This window comes from Pinus tabuliformis, chromosome 6 (assembly GCF_031772625.1).
Source record: "Pinus tabuliformis cultivar Carrire ecotype Pingquan chromosome 6, CPIR1, whole genome shotgun sequence".
NCBI classification, from domain to species: domain Eukaryota; kingdom Viridiplantae; phylum Streptophyta; class Pinopsida; order Pinales; family Pinaceae; genus Pinus; species Pinus tabuliformis.
In genome coordinates this window covers 101,178,639-101,199,257 of record NC_142292.1, presented here as the reverse complement: position 1 = coordinate 101,199,257, position 20,619 = coordinate 101,178,639, and the positions used below count along the sequence as shown (strand labels likewise).

The window sequence follows — 20,619 nt, the reverse complement described above, 5'->3', positions numbered from 1 at the left end:
CGAACAAATAGGAGATGAACAATGCTGTCAAGAGGTTTTTTTATCGTTTTCAGTTTTTGAATTTTTGTAATCCTGAATGGTAATGTCTCAAACACGAAACAATTTGCTTGTGGAACATATAGTTGGATATTTTGTATGGTTAGATAGTTTGGACATGTATTTTTTGTGGATGGCGGTTAAAAACTATCGGTGGGTCCCGGTTTCCCTTAAGGGCGGGCATTGACCTGCTCATGTTTGTATATTTTACCTTATGTTGAAGTAATAGAATTTCGCCTCAGTTTACAAAAAAAAATAAAATTAAGGATGGTTTTTTAATAAGGTTATTTCAAATCAAATCTTACTGAAGTGGTTGTGTCTAATGCGGAATAGAAACATACTAAAAAAATCTAGTAAACTTAAAATTAGTGTGGTCTAGACACAACAAAAGAAAACTTGACAAACAAATGTCAACAAATATAAATCTTCAGAACTTTACAAATAGTTGTTAAATGTAAATCTTTTACCATTCTAGACACATATCTTCACAAACATTAAACAATAATTTTATTGATAAACTAATAGTCAACGACCCCATCAAATTAACAATGGACAAAAGAATATGACTCGAAATCGCTACCCATTCATTATTAGGCCAATAGGCCTTCTTTTGAATCAGTTTGACTATCTACACTTATTCAAATTTGTTTGACATCTGTGAACATATTTTTAAGTCACCTTTGTGCTTTCCACTTCACATCTATGCACGCCAGAGTCTTTTATGCCAGAATTTTATGAGAATGTGTTTGGAATGCATTTGAATTTTTCATGGAGTTTATGGCACTGAACATGGAGGACAATAAAATGCTCACAAGAAGGATATTTGTGCGTGCTAGAGGGCCCGAGGTCCTATAATCATGTCTTCGAGGTTTCAGATCCAATTCCAGGTTTCATGTCACTCTAATTCCACTGCCCGCTACGAATATGGATTCTTCTGCTACCATGGGGCCTCTTTTGAGGCAGTCTCAAAGACTTAAGAGACCCATTGATCTTGTGCAGATAGTCCATGAAAGGAAAATGAAGGAAGTCCTTGGACGGTACATCCTTCCATCTGATCTGAGGCCAATTCGTCCTCTTCAAGTCCAACACTCTCTTCGCATCATCGACCTAGCAGGCCTGGAAGACATCGACCAATGCTTCAAGACTGTGAGCCAATTAGCTCAGGCATCCCAAGAATGGGGTTTCTTTTAGGTTTGTATGGGATCACAATTTTGGCATTTTCTTTTTTCCCTATCCTTTGTTGATCATCCAACCAATTTCGTTATTGTTTAGATTTGTAATTTCATTGGTTTTTAATTATTTTGAAGATAATAAATCATGGCATACCTTTGTCATTGATAGAGATTGTGAAACGAGTTTAACATGAATTTTTTGATCTTTCCCTTGAAGAGAAATGAGAAAAATGTCCTGTGAGGCTTGAACTCATATGCTTGAAGGCTATGGCTGGTTCTTTGACATTTCTGATGACACAGTCCTAGATTGGATTGATGCCCTTGTTCATTATATTTCTCTAGAGTGGGCCAAAGTCATTGCACAATGGCCCAAAACAACCTCCACATACAAGTACAAATCTATACACTTATATGTTGTGTGATAATTGAAACCTTGATATGAGATTACATCCATTCTGATACACTACTGTCTTTTGTCAGAGCGTTTAGGGCTAGACCCAAATTATATGAAAACTTAATCAAACAACCCCTACTCCAACTTAGAATCAATTATTGCTTTCCTTTCCCTCAACCAGATATGGTGAATGGCCTCAAACCACATTCAAAAGGAGATATACTAATTGTTTTTCTTGACGATGGGGTGGAGGGTCTCTAGGTCCGAAAAGACGAGCAATGGTTTACTGTGGCCCCTGTTCCTGGAGCTCTTATTGTCAACATCGGGGATTTGTTAACATCCAAATCCAATAAAATGCACAACACTACCTAAAATGCCAAAGTCAGGGAACTTTCCAGTGGATATGTTCAAACGACTTCGCTCCTTTAGCGCATTTTCACGTCCTAGCAGGCCTGAATTCTAGTAATTTCGTGAAATGTGAGTTCCATGATTTCACTAAACACAAAGATAAAGCTAATTTCTATAATGGTTCGCTTGTAATAATATCATAGAATACAAGTGGATGGATTGATAAATTTCCATTTCCACATCTAGCAGAATTCGAGCCATTAACGTGCATGCCGCAGGGGCCAGTCCCTTTCATCATGCACGTGGCACAGACACATAGGCTATGAATCAAAACTGCTATAGTCATACTGGCACATGTTGTTGCCATGGTACTGATACCTACTACTATTGCACGCTCCAGTTGGCAGCACCAATTATTTTTACCGGTTTTGATAAATTAGAGCCACCGCCACCAAAATGACAAAGGTGACGATGCTGTTAGTTTGAATGATCACACTTCCATTGAGGTTTATATGTGGGTAGTCAGCTCAAGCTAGGCCTTGGTGTTACTCGTTTTAACCAAGTCTGAAAGTCCTAAGGGGCAGGGTCTACGTTTACTGTTTTAGAAGGTACACGCTGGTCTTACAGTCCTAAAACATTAGGTTCTAAAAGGTTGTAAGGTCCTGCCCTACTTTGGAAGGGAAAATTCTTATCTTAACTCTTACAACGTCTTGAAATATCGACCTAAATATTGTCTTAATACTCCAAAAATTGAGGAATCGGTGTCGGTCTATAAAACATTAAGGGTATCAAATTTGGTTAATTTATACCACTTTTTCTAAATAGATTTGTTTCTTCATTCTTTTTGAGAGTTCATTTACTTGGGTAGATGGAACCTTTTGTTTCAATCCACTACCAATTCCAGAGCAATAGGATTTTGCACTGCAACTTCACTGCTTTCCATGGGGATTAGAGTTTGTCATTGAGGTTATTTGAACTGTGATCTTGATGTTGTTCCCTTTTTAAACAGACAACTTTGGTTGAGTTCATTTCTTGCTGAACAAGACTTTTTTATGTTACAATGTCTGTAAAGGCTAAACTGTTAAATTTTGGGTTTTGCCAGTGTAAGAAGGGAATTACATAAGAAGTATGAGAGTTTTTTTATATATCTCAAAAATGAATTCTTTAATTGCCCAAATATGCAAATGAATGCCCTTCCATGTCTTAGAACTATTACTTGGATATGTCTCTTTGGTTGATATGGAAACCTTCAATCTCAAAATGAATCATCTCATTTTTATATGTGTATGGACTGTTATATGGACATGGGTGTTCTTCTGTTTTAAACTGAATTCATTTATAGTGTTCTTTCATATTTATGCCCATGTCATGTTCCTGCAATGGGAAATGCTTGTTTTTCATTCTTATTTTCTTTCAGTTATTAGAAATTGTTATTTGCTCTGGTCTGATACACATTTCCAATTCTTGCAGAAAAGACACTGTTTGGAGAAAATGAGTGGTGTTTTTTCACTCCTAGGGACATGAAGTATCCAAATGGTTCTCGCCCCAACAAGGTTGTTGGCTCAAGATACTGGAAAGCCACAAGTGTAGATAAACCCATCACTGCTAAGGGCAGCAACATGTGTGTTGGCATCAAGAAGGCTCTGGTTTTCTATGTCAGAAAAGCACCTAAAGGAAACAAGGCTAATTGGATTATGCATGAATACCGCCTTGCTGATGTCAATAGATCTGCAAAGAAGAAGGGCAACTTAAGGGTATGCGACTGTTCTTGTGGATTTTCTTTTGTGTATATTCTTGTGTGTCAATAGACATTGTAGGTGTTGTTTGGTTTAAAACACCTTTCAGGTTGGATGACATTATGGCCTAGTCATGACAGGGCCCAGACCAGGTAGACTCTAGAGGATGAATGTATCTGGGAAAAATCAATTTGGGAAACAGGGGGTTGTTTTCTATATTATAGAAATCAAGGGTTTTCTAATTTAATCCAGAGGCTTTCAATAAGGAAAACTATAAATATCAAATATTATTTTTGTTCCTCAGTCCAATTTAAAAATGAGGGCTTGTGATGGGTTTTAGTGATGTAAATTTAGCTCAAAATCCTTTATTTTCTCTTTTGGGTTATCCATATTTCTGATGATGAAATTGCTTCTTGTTGCAGTTGGATGATTGGGTACTTTGTCAAATATACAACAAGAAGAGCAGTGCGGAGAAGTTAGCTAAGGAGCAAGAGTGGTCCTCGGAAGAAGCAATGGAACAATTCCATGAAGAAATTAATGAAAAGGTGCCAGGAACACTTCCCACTGGGAATACTATAATGAACTCAAACATTGAGCATTCAGAAAGAACTTCATAAGATTCAATGAAATCTGCCCGCTATTCGAATTGTAGAACGATCTCTAACCATGATTGAAGAACTTTTTCCATTACTTCCATGAGCTACAACTCAAACCCCATTTTTGAGCAGAATTTGAACATTTCAAATGCCAGTAGTGCTCCAATGGACCTTCCAGAACTTGTCCCATTTTTCAACTCTCTTCCTAATCACAAGAAAAATTATGATTCAACATATTTAATTCCTCCTATTCTGCTCACTGATTCAAGTTGTTCCATGCAATCGTTGCATGATCTTAAATCTGATAAAAAAGAAGTGCAAAGAAGCTGTAGGTTGGAAGAATTGATGTTGCAGCAACAACAACAGTAGGATAATGCTGGTTTGAACCAATCAATGTTCACCTTTGGCTTCAAGATTTTGAAAAACCCATTCCCACAATTAGACCAAATACAACCCCCCCTCCAACAGTGATCCTTTCCAAGATTACTTAGCTAGCCTCACAACTCCAGGCTACTTATCGATGTCTTCTTATTAGAGGGATTGGAAGTTGAGCCTAAGTTATAGGTCGTCATACAAGAAAAGTAGAAATTAGTAGTTAGCATGTATAGATGTAGAAGAATTTGTTGAATCGAAGCAAAATTCATTCGTTCTTTCTCTGACAGAGAAATTGAGCGTATGTGCAAGACTCCTTTTTTTAATGCAATTCATGGAATATACTCTCCTTTTTTTTTTTAATGCAATTCATGCAATATACTTTCGTGAGCATGTTTTACTTCTATTTTATATTTGAATTCACTAAAATTGTTTCACATCTCATAATTCACTTATATGATTGCATATTTTAGAGCCTAACACCATGGTATCATGTAGCTTGATTACTATTTTCCTTCCCTTATAACTGCTGAGTAAAAGGGTTAGCAGGTGACTCCATGCAAATGGGGCAGTTAGTCTCATGAATACCCTCTCTAGATGTTATTATAGTCATATCAACATGCAACAAAATTATCAATAAAGGATTTCACTTCAGATTTTTTAAATAAGGTTGAAATTTAGAATATTAACTTGTATACAATTTGGTGGGAACGCTGAAGATTGAGTCAATTTTATTTTGGGAAAAGAAAATAGTAAACAACTAGGCCATTTAGTGGCTGAACACAAATGTTGATTCTAAAATAAAGCAACCGCAACAGTTAGCTAAATAGATACAAAGTAAAAACCCACACAATAATTAGTTAAACAGATACAAAGTAAAAACCCACACAACAATTAGTTAAACGGATACAAAGGGAAATCCCATAAAAAGAAAGAATAAATAAGAATTCTGCTCCGAATACTAACTAACTACTAAACTTCATAAACTGTTCTTAGAATAGTTACATCGGTTAAATTTTAAATCTGTTTCATCACCATACTTACCAAAAAAAAATAATATTTAGAAAATCAAATTAAAAAAAAAATGCTTATTAATTCCATTCAAATACTCCATTATAAAGCACTCTTTGATTTATGGCAAAGATAAATCAAAGATCTTCCAAAAAGTATTTAATTTGGAATTTAAAAAATGAGTTATGGGTTAGATTTTTTTGGTTGACTATTAAAAATATTTAACTTGGTTTTTTTGTTTTTGGGTCATAGACTATGTTTTTTGGTTTACTATTAAATAATTATGAAAAGATAAAACATAGGTATGTGATTTCCAAATAATGACCATACAACAATTTTTATTTAAAACCAAAATATATTTTTTCCAATTCAACAATTCTAATTTAACAATGCTATGAGCATCTCTTTGCACCTTTTGGGACAATTGCTAGTTTTTTAATTTGGTGGTCCATAAGTAATTTATTGAAAACAAAAAAAAATCATGCATGAACCGCACCATGGGGAGTGAAATGCAATTTAATATATTTTTATGTGATAATTATCTGTTCTCGGTTTGCTGCAATTTGAATGTAGCTTAATGTGCCAAACTCCTTGTGGGTTTGTCTTCGCATGCCTCTTTGACTGTTGGGCTGGGTTTAGGTAAAATGACATCCTCAGTCATTGCCCCTTCCATTATTACTTTGCTCCTCGCTGCTTATATTGCTGCACTTGTCTACTTCATAATTATCCATCACGACCTGAAATTTCCTTCTTATAAAGACTGCAATCCTTACAGGTTTGCCAATTCTGTCATCCAATTTCCCTTTGGACAATGTGGCCTTTTATCTATGGACTGCTCTTGGAATCAACCGCTCATTTACTTGTGATTGCAAAACATTGAACAAGTTTGGGCAATAGTGGGAGATATCACATATTCGTCATATGTAACCGAACCCTTCAAATCACCCCTTACATTAACATCACTAGATTTAGCGCTGCCACATCAGACTACGATTGGTTAATCGAAAATGGATTCTTTAATCTTTCGACAGGATACACATTGGGAATAATTCTGAGTTGTACGCCACCTGCCGAAATACCCAACAATCTCCATTTCACTTTGCTCGAATGCGAAGAAACCAACAATTATTGTTTCTTCTATTCTTCACCACATATAAACCTCCCAGGGTGCACTGTTGAAATACTAATTTCAACTGCAGCGCCAAAATCATCATGGATTTCCCCGCACCGCTTATTGCTGAACAGTGGTATTTCTTGAGAGGGCAGTGAGCACATCCATCAACGGACACGTGTCTGAGTAGTTTTCCAAAACAACTTTCTTTGGTGGGTAAAGTTCGGTAAAAAGGGACTTCCGGGTAATTGCGATAACCGTCCGATTAATGTGGGCCAGATCAACGGTTATGGTAGCTCATGAGAATTTAATGCAATCTATTCTGAAAATTTTGAGGGTACTTCATTGCTTCTTGTCCCTAGATCTTCCGTGCGATATTGCAGAGAACCGTAATCTACGGTTAAAACAAAAAAAATCGCCATGTTAAATGTAATTAATATAATTCATTACGGTTGTTAAATATAGGTAAAGTTTTTAATTTTATTATTTTTTTTATTCACGGGAGTAGCACAAGTAAAAACGAATGTAATGTTTTTTTTTGTTGAATATGCAATGCAATGTAATGAAATGTAGTGTAGCAGTGCGTATGTAAGAAGCGCGAATGAATTTTTTTTTACACACAACAGTGTAAATTTTTCAAGGAGACAGAGTATTGTTTTGTAATGCACAACAGTGCAGAGGCAGAGGGCTTCAATTGATTAAAGATTTGGGCTTCATTTTTTGGTCAAAGGTTTTCCAGTTTGATTTAGAAGAATCCCTCTGTGAGAGGAAGAATTTTTGTAACAGCCATATTATTAATGAATACACGTTTCCTTTTGTGTGTGTTGCTGAAACTCTATCTTCAGCAAAAACAATTTTTTGTTCCTCTATGTTACAAATAGAACGTTATTCTCTGTTCATTTTTGTTTGGAATTATCAGAAATTCCCAACATGGTATCAGAGCTTGTCCAGGCTCTTTGAAGGTGTCAAAGAAGCTAAAGGAAGGATTTCTTGTTGCAGCAGCTTCCCCAACAAAGTGAAGACTCAGTCAAGAAAGAATCCAAGGTATTTCTCAAGTCAGTTTTTTGTGTTACTGTTGAGGATAGTCAGTTATTTTAAATACACAGTCAAGTATTTTGAAGCATAGTTAAGAGTGCAAGAATGGCTGGAGCCAGCACTAGCATGGGTATCTGTAATACTCAACTCCCACAATTTAATGGGAAAAACTATGACTATTGGGAAATAACTATGAGAGATTTGCTTGCTTCCCAAGACTTATGGGAATTTTTTGAGGATGGTTTTGAAGAACTAGCAGATGAAAATGAGTTTAATAATTTAACTCAGGCAGAGAAAGATCTGTTGAAGAGCAATAAGAAGAAGGATTCTAAAGCCCTCTACTTTTTGTATCAAGCAGTGCATGAGAGTGTGTTTCCAAGGATAGCAACAACTAAGAGATCCAAAGAAGCATGGAAAACTCTCAAGATAGCCTATCAAGGCATGGAGAAAGTGAAGACAACAAAACTATAGTTGCTGAGGAGAGATTTTGAGAATCTTTGCATGAAGGAGTCAGATAATATTGACTCATTCTTCACACATGTGATTGGTCTGGTCACACAGATAAGGTCTCATGGAGAGATTCTTGAAGAAAGGAGGATTGTGGAGAAACTATTGAGGATCCTACCCTCAAGGTTCGATGTGATTGTCACCACCATGGAAGAGACAAAGGATCTCACAAGCTTCTCAGTTGATGAACTACATGCATCACTGATAACACATGAGCAGAGATTGAGTAGAAATGAAAACTCATCTCTAGAGCATGCCTTTAAGACCCATATGTTCTTTGGAAGAGGAAGAGGTCAAGGCGGAGGAAACAAGAGGGGAAGAGGCATAAGCCAAAACAGAGGTGGAAGAAATAGTCCAGCAAATGCTCAAGGAAGATGCAGCAATCCAAATCAGAACCAAGGCCAAGGCAACAACCAACAAAGTGGACAACATCATGCTCAAGGACAAAGGTATGATAAATCCAATGTCCAATGTCACTATTGTAAAAAATATGGGCATTATGCAAATGAATGTAGGAAGAAGCAACATGATATGAGTAATAGAACTAGTGAAAATTTCACTAGAGAAAATATCAGCCAAGATAATTTGTTTTTAGCCTATAATATGGCTGAAGAAAAGAGTGAAGATGTATGGTTTCTAGACTCCGGTTGCAGTAACCATATGACAGGAAACATAGCCCTGTTTTCCATGTTAGATCAGACTATGAAGTCACAAGTCACACTAGGGACTGATAATAAAGTTTCTGTTATGGGAAAAGGAGAAGTAAATGTCTTAACAAAGAAAGGTGAAAAGAAAACCATAGCAGATGTTTATTATGTTCTTGGAATGAAATGTAACCTCTTAAGTATTGGACAACTTATTCAAAAGGGGTACAATGTTTTCTTTGTGGATGATATATGCACCATCATGGATAAAACACCCAACAAACAATGTATTGCTGAAGTGAAGATGACAAGGAATAGGATGTTCCCTCTCAGAATGAAAGCAGATTTAAAAAATGGAGAAGAAATAGCAGCAATGACAGAAGAGGCTTTCCAAAGCGAACCAAAAGATGAAAATTGGTTGTGGCACTTGAGATTTGGATATCTCAACTTTGGAGGTCTTAACTTGTTGAATAGAAAAAGAATGGTAAGAGGATTACCATTGATAGAGAAACCAGACAACCTTTGTGAAGGTTGTATCTTGGGGAAACAACACAGAGAAAGTTTTCCATCTGGGAAAAGCATAAGGGCAAAAGAACCCTTAGAGATTGTCCACTCAAATTTATGTGGACCGATGTAAACTCCATCATTTATTGATGATTTTACTAGAAAAACTTGGGTTTATTTCTTGAAAAACAAAAGTGAAGTGTTTGAAAGATTTTTCAATTTCAAAGCACATCCGGTTATGTTTTTCACATGGGTTCAGGAGCCATTTCATGGGCTTCTAAAAAGAAGCCTATTGTAGCATTGTCTACAACAGAGGCAGAATATGTGGCAGCTACAGCAGCAGCATGTCAAGCAATTTGGATGAGAAGGATGTTAAGGAGCTTATGCCAAGAACAAGCAAAAGGAACTGTGATTTTTTGTGACAATAGCTCAGCTATTGCATTATCCAAGAATGATGTGTTTCATAAGAGAACGAAACACATTGACACAAAGTTTCATTACATCAGGGAATTGGTAAACAATGGAGAAATTGTTTTACAACACTGTAGGACTCAGGAGCAGGTTGTAGATATTTTGACCAAACCATTGGGGCAAAAAAGTTTTGAATTTTTGAGGAAATGTCTGGGTATGACTGATAACCCAACAATTGAAATTAAAGGGGAGTGTTGAAATACTAATTTCAACTGCAGTGCTAAAACCATCATGGAGTTCCCCACACCGTTTATTGCTGAACAGTGGTATTTCTCGGGAGGGCAGCGAGCACATCCATCAGCGGACACGTGTCTGAGCAGTTTTCCAAAACAACTTTCCCCGGCGGGTAAAGTTCGGTAAAAAGGGACCTCCGAGTAATTGCGATAACCATCCGATTAATGTGGGCCAGATCAACGATTATGGTAGCTCATGAGAATTTAATGCAATCTATTCTGAAAATTTTTAGGGTATTTCATTGCTGCCTATCCCTGGATCTTCCGTGCGATATTTCAGACAACCATAATCTACGGTTAAAACAAAAAAAATCGCCATGTTGAATGTAATTAATATAATTCATTACGGTTGGTAAATATAGGTAAAGTTTTTAATTTTATTATTTTTGTTTTATTCACGGGAGTAGCACAAGTAAAAACGAATGTAATGTTTTTTTTTGTTGAATATGCATTGCAATGTAATGAAATGTAGTGTAGCAGTGCATATGTAAGAAGCACGAATGAATTATTTTTTACACACAACAGTGTAAATTTTTCAAGGAGATAGAGTGTTGTTTTGTAATGCACATCAATGCAGAGGCAGAGGGCTCTAATTGATTAAGGATTTGGGCTTCATTTGTTGGTAAAAAGTTTTCTAGTTTGATTTAGAAGAATCCCTCTGTGAGAGGAAGAATTTTTGTAACAGCCTGTTGAAGCCCCGAAAATCGGGTCTACAACAAGGGGGATACTCGCCCAGTCCCGACCTTGGTTGGAAGCTCCTTTTTCGTTTCGTATAGCGGGTCCGACTAGGGATATGGGACCAGTTTCCCAATTTGTGTGTGTGTGAGAAAGATTGATATTTCTGTTTCTAACAGTTTCTAAATGGAATACTTCTACTCTAATTCTAATCTAATAATAAGGAAATTGTATTCTAACAAACAGAAACATGTAAATCTACACTAACCCTAGGTGTGATCTTTCCTTTATGCGATCTAAAATGATTTCAAACAACAACTGGTAATAAAGATCATTCAGCTATTATGAGAAAATAATTCAGTAAAGATGAACCACTTCGTATAAAAAGTTAGACGAAACAATTGTGCAAAACATATCGCATAATGAGCTATTCATACACTAAGCATAAATAAATAGCTATCACCATATAGAAGTGCCAAATGATAACTCAGGCATTCATACATTAATATATAAATAACTGAATTGAACATCACTTTAACACAAGGCAGAAATAGTTAAGAGATAGAAATACCATTTATAACTAGTCCTACTCATGACCTTCAAGTGATAACGATTTATCTCTCCTTGATCAAATATCTACTAAGAGTACAAAAGTGCAACATCAGTAGCAGATATCAAATGAAAACATCAATAAATCTTGTTCCATTCATTCATCAAAACCTCCTCAGAGGGTACAGAAGTGCATGTTTTGGGGATAAGTTTTTGATAAATTTCAGGACCCTTCTCTAAATGCATGAGAAGGGTTTAAATACTACTAACTAATTCTAAAAATAAATTGTTACAAAAATATAGGATGCGGTTTAAATGACCATCCTTTTTCAGGAAAATAAAACAAAATTAAAGCTAAAATTGAATCTAAAATTAAACTACTTCTGTTAAGTGAAATTCCATACCTTAAACAATGTTGGAAGATTTGTTTTAAATCCCTGAGATGGCTGTTTCGTTTCTTGGAATAAACAGTTATATCATCCAAATAGATTACCACTGACTTATTAACTAACCCTTTGAATGCAATGTCCATGGCTCTCTGAAATGTGTTACCCGCGTTAATCAAACCAAATGGCATCTTTTGATATGCATATGTGCCCCATTTAGTTCTGAATGTCGTTTTTAATTGATTGTTGGGATTTACCAGCACTTGATTGTATCTTGAGAATCCATCCAAGAATGACATTAGTTCTGAACCCACAACTGCCTGTAGTATTTGTTCCATGTGAGGTAAAGGAAAATTATCCTTTTGGCAGGCCTTGTTAAGGTTTCGAAAGTCAATGTAGATTCTGATATCTCCGTTTTTCTTTCTAACAAGTACCATATTGGAGACCCAATTAGAATGTCTAACAGGAAAGATTATTTTGGCTTTCAATAACTTGTTGAGTTCAGTTTTAATCTAATTTTCTAAATTTGGATGGTTTTTTCTCAATTTTTGTTGGACATGTCTTTCATTATCGATCATTGGGATAGTATGTTGGATGATAAAGGTGTTGTATGTTTTGAGTTCATCGTAATTCTAGGTAAAGACACTTTTGTATTGTTTCAAGAGATGGATATATGCTAATTTCTCTTCAGGGGCTAGGCCAAGGCCTAGGTTGATGTTCTGTGGTTTGGCATTAGTTCCTAGATTTACTAATTCATAATTCAAATTTGAACTTTGGAGTTTTAAATTGGTATATCTTCTGAATCGATCTTTCAAATCATAAAGGTCTTCTAATTTGACTATTGATTTAGGTATAGCATTGTTAGTACTATCCTGTTGCATTTGTTGGTCATGTTGGTCTTCATCAATTATTTGATTGGTGTAGGATCCCTCAGATGTGAGAAAACTCACGATATCAGGATCGTCGTTGAAAATTCTCCAATTGGTGATGTTATCAGGGATAGATGGTCTAAAAATTAACTCAATTGAAAATCAGCCAGGGATAAAATCTTCTGAAGGAATGAGCTTGGAAGCTACGTTGGCTAAGAGGTCTGCGCTAGCATTTTGGAGTCTAGGAATTGACGAAATATTAAATGCTATAAAATGTTCAGTCAGATCTTGAACTAAAGATTGATAATGCTTCAAATGACCTGATAAATAGTGTATAGTATTGCGTACCTGTCTAATTACAATTTCAGAATCTCCGAAAACTTGCAGGTATTTGACGTTTAACCTGATTGCCTTGTACAACCCTTGGACTAGAGCTTCGTATTCTGCAGTATTGTTGGTACATTCAAATTCGAGTCTGCAGGTTAGCATGGTCTTATCTCCCTCTGGACTTATTAATACGCATCCTGCTCCTGCTCCTTCGTTAGACTTAGAACCAAAAAAAAATAGTTTCCAAAAACAAAGATTTATTTACAGGACTATCTATAAAATTAATGCATTTAGAACTATCTGTTTGAGAGAAATTTTCTACTTGAGATAAAACAGAATGTTCTAAATAAGGTGAAGTATGAGCATTAAAATTTCGTAAGAAAGAATCTACTGAATAGTTGCCAATGATGTTAGAATTATATGCTACTGGTTCATTTACTCCTTCGAGTTCTGTTACTATGTATTTCTGATGTTGTTCACGTTCAACTTTTATTTGGTTTGGTTTTCCATTATAAAGGAGCCACATGTGCGACCAGTTAGTTGCAAAGTATCCATGAAGTTTTTCTGACCAATCTCTGCTAAGAATTAAGCCATAAAATTCAAGAATATCAGCAACTAAAATGTCGATAACTTGATATACCTTTGGATTGGATGATAGCCTTATGGTAACCTGATTTAACTTGCCAATCACTTCGACTTGCAATCGATCTAGCTAAACTATGCGCACAGTGGATTTCTGTGGTTGAACATTCAATTTTTCACAAATTGATCTTGGCAAAATATTTGATGAAGCTCCAAAATCGACTAAGCAATTATGCACATTTTTGTTGAAAATTTCATAAGTAAGGAGAAATGGAGGAGTATGCGATCTCGATCTCCCTCCAATTAATGCGATAGCGTTTGGATCAACTTTATTCATCGTATTAGTTGAAGGTCTTCCCATATCATGAGAAGCTTGAGAGATTACAATAGTTGGTAAAGGTGCAACTGGCACAACATGTAATTCTTTCAAAAGTACTTTCTGTTGGTGTTTTAACTTGCTAAATTCAAAAAGAGTAATATTGGCCCTAGTCTTTTTCATATCTTCTACGATGTTATACTCCATTTCATTCAAAACGATTAGCGTTTTAGATGGAGTAGATGTGTCTGTTTGGACTGGGCTGTTTTGAGTCGCTTTAGGTGATGTTTTCTTAGCTGCGACTTTATCCTTAGTCATCGAGCTTGCGCTCTTTGGCTTAGGTGTAGGTTGAGGAGGATCAAGCTGATTTCTGCTACGAGTACTAACTGGGAATGCCTCCTGATCCTCTTCATTTGGGAGGATGAAATCCCACATACCTTGTAACTCTACAACTTCTTCTTCATCGGTATGCTCTTCAGTAGCATTTTCCTCTTCTTCTTCTTCTGATTCAACATTTGAAATAGCGTTAGGGGGTTTGGAATCAGTTGAAGGATTTCTTTTAAAAGGCCTGTATGGATTTTTAGAAGACGTTTCTGCCACTTGTTTCTTAATGTCGACCATTTCGTTAGACATAGTCTTCAAAACTTTTTGTAATCCTTCTAAATCAAAAGGATCTTTCGGTTGTTTTTTCTTGGGATGTTCTTTGAAAAAAACCTTCTTAGATTTTTGTTCTTCCATCTCGTTTTTCTTTCCTAAGGCCGTAATACGTTTCTTTACTGCTACTGCTTCTTTCATGTTTTCAACTAAGGTTGTTTTGTTAGCCCTATCAACAAAGATTGCTAAGTTTGATGGTAAAACAGTAATGTACCATTCACTTCGCACTTATTCACTAGGCTGAGAAGCAGTAGGTATTTTGTTTAGGATTTTATTGAAACGTAAATTGAAATCTTTGATAGGTTCTCTTGACTCGGCCCTAAGGTTAGACAAGTCATTGATCGGTGTCGCTGTAGACCTGTCATCACCAAACTTGGTCAAGAATTGTTCTTGGAAGATGTCCCAACTAGTAATAGATCCAGATGGTAATGAGAAATACCATGATCCAGTTGTCCCTTGCAAAGTATAAGGGAAGAGTCGAACAACAACATCCTCATTAACAACTCCATTAAGATTTATGAATAGCATAAAGTTATTTATATGTTCTTCCGCTAGCATGCCTACCTCAGGGTTAAACTTAGGCAACCATTTTTCAGGATGGGCCGGTATCTGACTCAAGGGTGCAGGAATTAAGACTGCCCTTGGGTTATTCCATGGAGATTGGGCCATTGCTAAACTACTAACAACGGAAAGTGCAGAAGATGATCCCTGCGGTTGAGAAGACGAGGATATTATAACTCCAGATGTTTGAGAAGGAGTTGAGGAAGTTGCAATAGCCTGATGGAAGGTGATCTGAAGTGGAGGAGTGGATGGTTGACTTTGCGGTGAAGAAGTTGAGATGGATGATGATGATGAAAGAGTCTCACTATCGGATCCTTTAGGAGACTTCCTTGCTCTCTTCCTAGTAGGTAGGGGTAATTCGGTTAGTTGAACACCAAACTTTTCGCTCTTTAATCTGGTGAGAGGATACTGTGAAGTCACGTTGCCTTGAGATTTATCAGATTTATGAGGAGATATAGAAAATCGCTGAAGTTTGTGAATCAAAGATTCAACTTCAGGAGGTTCAATAGTAGATTGTTCTTAAATGTTAGGGTTTTTAGTAGCGGCTATTGATCCAGTGACTTCTAACTCTGGATTTAAGGTTTCTGAATACAATGGAGAAGTCAGAGGAGATGGTGAGGGCAATTTACTCTCAGAATGGTATTTAGATTTAGATTTGCTTGCCATTCACAGTTCAGAGGCCCTCCTTTTAGTGCCAAATATGTTGAAACCCCAAAAATCGGGTCTACAACAAGGGGGATACCCGCTCGGTCCGGACCTTGGTTGGCAGCTCCTTTTCCATTTGGTATAGTGGGTTTGATTGGGGATATGGGACCAGTTTCCCAATTTGTGTGTGTGTGTGAGAAAGATTGATATTTCTGTTTCTAATAGTTTCTAAATGGAATACTTCTACTCTAATTCTAATCTAATAATAAGGAAATTTTATTCTAACAAACAGAAACATGTAAATCTACACTAACCTGGGGTGTGATCTTTCCTTTATGCGATCTAAAATGATTTCAAACAACAATTGGTAATAAATATCATTCAACTGTTATGAGAAAAGAATTCAGTAAAGATGAACCACTTCGTATAAAAAGTTAGAAGAAACAATTGTGAAAAACATATCACATAATGAGCTATTCATACTCTAAGCATAAATAAATAGCTATCACCGTACAAAAGTGCCAAATGATAACTCAAGGATTCATACATTAATATATAAATAACTGAATTGAACATCACTTTAACACAAGGCAGAAATAGTTAAGAGATAGAAATACCATTTATAACTAGTCCTACTCATGAGCTTTAAGTGATAACGATTTATCTCTCCTTGATCAAATATCTACTAAGAGTACAAAAGTGCAACATCAGTAGTAGATATCAAATGCAAACATCAATAAATCCTATTCCATTCATTCATCAAAACCTCCTCAGAGGGTACAGAAGTGCATGTTCTGGGGAAAAGTTTTTGATAAATTTCATGACCTTTCTCTAAATTCATGAGAAGGGTTTAAATACTACTAACTAATTCTAAAAATAAGTTATTACAAAAATATAGGATGCAGTTTAAATGACCATCCTTTTTTTAGGAAAATAAAACAAAATTAAAGCTAAAATTGAATCTAAAATTAAACTACTTCTGTATCTGGTCCTTGAAATCACACACATGCAACATCTGTTTGAGAAGAGTCGGCTGGCTGACTTCCGCTTTTAGTTGAGCTGATAAAACAGAATCGACAAGAGCTAGCACCATTTTTTCGGCTGAATTGATGATACACTTAACAGTCATCCACTGGCTATGTGGCTTTACCAAGTATGCCCAGTAATAATCCCAGTTCAACTTGGTTAAGCCTTGGATTGCTTTTGCCTTTTCTTGAGCTCTCTGTTTCCAATTTGCCTGTAGTTGTTGTGCTTTCATGCAATTTTTGGAGCTTGCAGGTGATTAGGCAATAAGCAGCTTGTCTTTTCAAGCAATTTTTCTCAGCAAATCGCGCATCAGAAACTGCCTCCGTTTCTTGATCTGGATTTCCTTGACGCATTTTTCGCCTTTTGCACTTTTTCCTTCTAGTGGATATAAAGTTCGAAATTTGTAAAATGATAATTCCGTGGACTCTTGACCTTGAGTCTTAAACTGTCTGTTTCTGATCTCAACATTGTCTAGTATCCACTTCACCATGTCCGTGTATGGGAGAATTTTGGGTCTTGCTGCTATCCGGTGTAAGAATGAGCAAGCTAGCTCTGTGAGGGATGCTTCAAAAGAACCATTTGAGCCGGAGGTAGCAGTAACTTCCATTACTATAGGATTCAACTCTTCGAGCAGATTATACATGCCTTCCCACGTAGCTATTCCTGCGTCTCTATTACAGGCCGTGTCTGTATACAAGGGTGCCATTTCCTTTTCCTCAGAGCTCGGAGCTTTGCTTTTTTTTCCCATTTCAACCTGCGTATTGCTTTGTATTGGCCTCTATCCTCCATTCCTGTAATTCACAAGTGAAGTGAAAATGAATGACGAGGAAGGGTGATGTGAAAGTTTTAAATGCCAAAGACATACCAAGTATACCACCTTATGTGAAATGATTCATTGAAAAGCACGCATCCATATTCCATTAATAACTGACAACTAGCTCATTTATTAGCATTAAAGCGCATAACTAGGTGTCAGCTTAGGTAAAATACTTTTCTTGAATAATGTGCCCGAAAGATCTGCGATGAAGTGATTTTGCGATTTGCTTCACAACATCGCAGAATCGGAACATCGCAAAATCGCAGAATCGCAAAATCACAAGTTTGATCGCTCATGACATTGCATTATTGCTATATCTCTCTAGCGTGAAATCACAATATCGCATATCGTAGGAATGTTATGTATGCCAATCTTTTTTAACCTATTTTCTGCGAGATGCGATCTTGCGATCGGCGATATCGCATATCGGAAAATTTTAAAGTGTTTCATGTAAGTTGTATTTGTTGGGTGCGATGCGATACTATCGCGTATCGCGATCTCGCAATATTGAAACTTCGGCTTGTAAGGAGGCATCCCGCTATCTTTTTGCGATGCGATTTTCCTAAGGAAAGATTTTATCTTACCTTATCATAAAACTTAGATTTTTTTTTAGGTTTTCAAAGGGAAGTTTCCTAAGCTTATGATGGTAAGTTTTATTTGAAAAGGAAATTTAACCACTACTTTGATTTTTTAAATTTTTAACTAAGGGTTCCCACTTATTTCGCATTAGGAATAACACTAAGTAAGAAGGGGGGTTGTTGCTAGCCACAACAATTGGCGATTCACTTGGAAGAACCAGTTATCTCTGCTGCTTTTTGAATTTTCAAAACTTCCAAAACATAAAATTTTCCAGAAAGTTAAAATTTATTATAGAAAGATAAAGTACATTATATTCTAACCTGTCAATGACATTTTGTTTCAACTATTTTCAACTTTGATTATTTGTTGCCTCAAGCTAGTCCTTGTATTTACATCAGTCATTACTTGGCTTGTAAAGATAAAACAAATTCTTCTTTGTAAGCCAGTTTTAAATATGTTCATTTGTCATAGGTAGAGCCTCTGCAGCCAACAGGCGTTTATAGCCTCGACAGGGTTACCTGTTACCCAGCAATGATCCTGTATCCTAATTAAAGAAACCTACAATTCCTAAAGAAGAATCCACATCCACACTTATTTCTTTGATTTTCTTTCATTCTTAAAGAGGAATGTCTTGGTTTGGTAGCCAATTCATGACATAGTCATTCACTGATTTATAATTTTGCTGAACAAGCTGGCTCATGATGAGACCCCTTGTCTTTTGATATTAACAATCTCGAGTCTTTGCCCTGTTCTGGTATGTAGTATTGGAAAAGTCAACAAGTTATAATATCTGCGATTATGATAAGCTGGTTCGTGATGAGACCTCTCACTCTTTAAGATAAAGTGTATCCTTGGATTGTTCCTCTGAAAGTTGTGATTTCCTTAGTAGGGAGGAAGTCATTATGTCCTTAAGAAGCTCTGGACGACAATAGTAGAGTTTTTGGAAATAGCTGTTCTACAGAGAATCTTTATTTTGTTATTGATACTTTTCATTGCACTGATGTAAAACAATTTCTCACTAAAGGTTGTTTTTGTTAGGCCCCTATACTACTAGTGTAACCCCTTATTGTTATTAGTACAACTGTTGGGTCCCTATAATACTAGTGATTACCCCATTACTATTGTAGTTATACCCCTTATTTATATTGTTGTGCCCCTATTACCCCCACATTGTTATTCCTGTGCCCCATAGAATCCCTCTATTGTTATTTTTGTGGCTTTATATTATTATTGTTAGGTCGGCTGGATTATATTGTGACTCCTATATATAGAAAGGAGGTTTTGTCATTTGAATCATCAAAGAATTGTTCATTTATGTAATGTAAAGGAGGTTGCCCCCTCGAAGAGGCTGAATTCTAAGGCGTTGATCTATCTTTTCTATCTTTTCTTGAGCTGGTTTCATAACATTTGGTATCAGAGCTTTGGGTTCTAGGGTTTCACTGCTCCAAACAGGTCATCGTGGAATTTTCGCTATAACTTTCTTTCTGTGACGTTTCAGAAGTCTAAAAAAAAACCCATTTGAGAAGAAATCGCGTTGAACCTTGGGTCCGAATTTCAGAGCTTTTAGCGCTATATTTGCGGAGTTATGATCTGAGGAAGTTGGTCTTTTTGCAGACTCCTGAATTACATTCCAAACAGGTGACCTGGGGAAAATCATCATAACTTTCTCTCTGGGGATCAGATTGAAATTTCATAAGAAGGTACAGAAAGAGGACAGATTGTAGTTTCTTATAAGCATTTTTCAGATCCAAAGGTTGAAACAGGGACTCGTGGTACGTCGTACAAGTTTGCTCTACTGAACTAGTCTATAATCAAGTCACTGTGGGAGATTTCGCATAACTCTTCCTTGGAGAATCCAATTTGGGTCAGACCTATGGCATTGAAAAGAGGACGCAGAAAGCTACCACAGATTGCAATTTTAGAACTGGATGATCTGAAATTACAGAGATACATCAGATTCAATATCAGGCTTCTACAAAGTAAAAAAAGGTGTGTAGTTTTTTTTTAATTTTTGTGTAAGCTTGGTTTGAAGGAATTCAAAGGGCATAGTAAAGCATTATTATCGGTAACTGATGCCCCGAGGAAAGAAAATGTAAACACCTAGTAAGGAACATGAAAGCTCTAGCATGACTCATGAAGAAGAGGAAGAAATGCTACATGATATATCAAAATTACAAGAACAAGTGCAACAAATGTCACGCTCACAAAAGCTAACAGAAGCTAAGATAAATGGCATGGAATCTAAGATAAAGGGCGTGGAAGCTAAGATGGATGATTTGAAGATAGACATGGTAGATTTGAAGAAAGATTTGACAAATTTTCTACAAGAAATACATCCTAATGGTGAAAAGGTTGTAAAGGAAACTCATGATGTGAACCAAAGAAATGTTAATCATGATTCCATAGACTCTAATGTTGGATCGAAGAGCCACCATATTCAAAAAATCGATATGAGGAAGTTTT

At 36.2% G+C, this 20,619-nt stretch overlaps 1 pseudogene; it reads left to right on the top strand.

Annotated features, from left to right (window-relative positions):
* The first annotated feature begins 960 nt into the window (after positions 1–960).
* Positions 961–4,817, top strand: LOC149257453 (uncharacterized; annotated as a pseudogene).
* Positions 4,818–20,619: the final 15,802 nt, after the last annotated feature.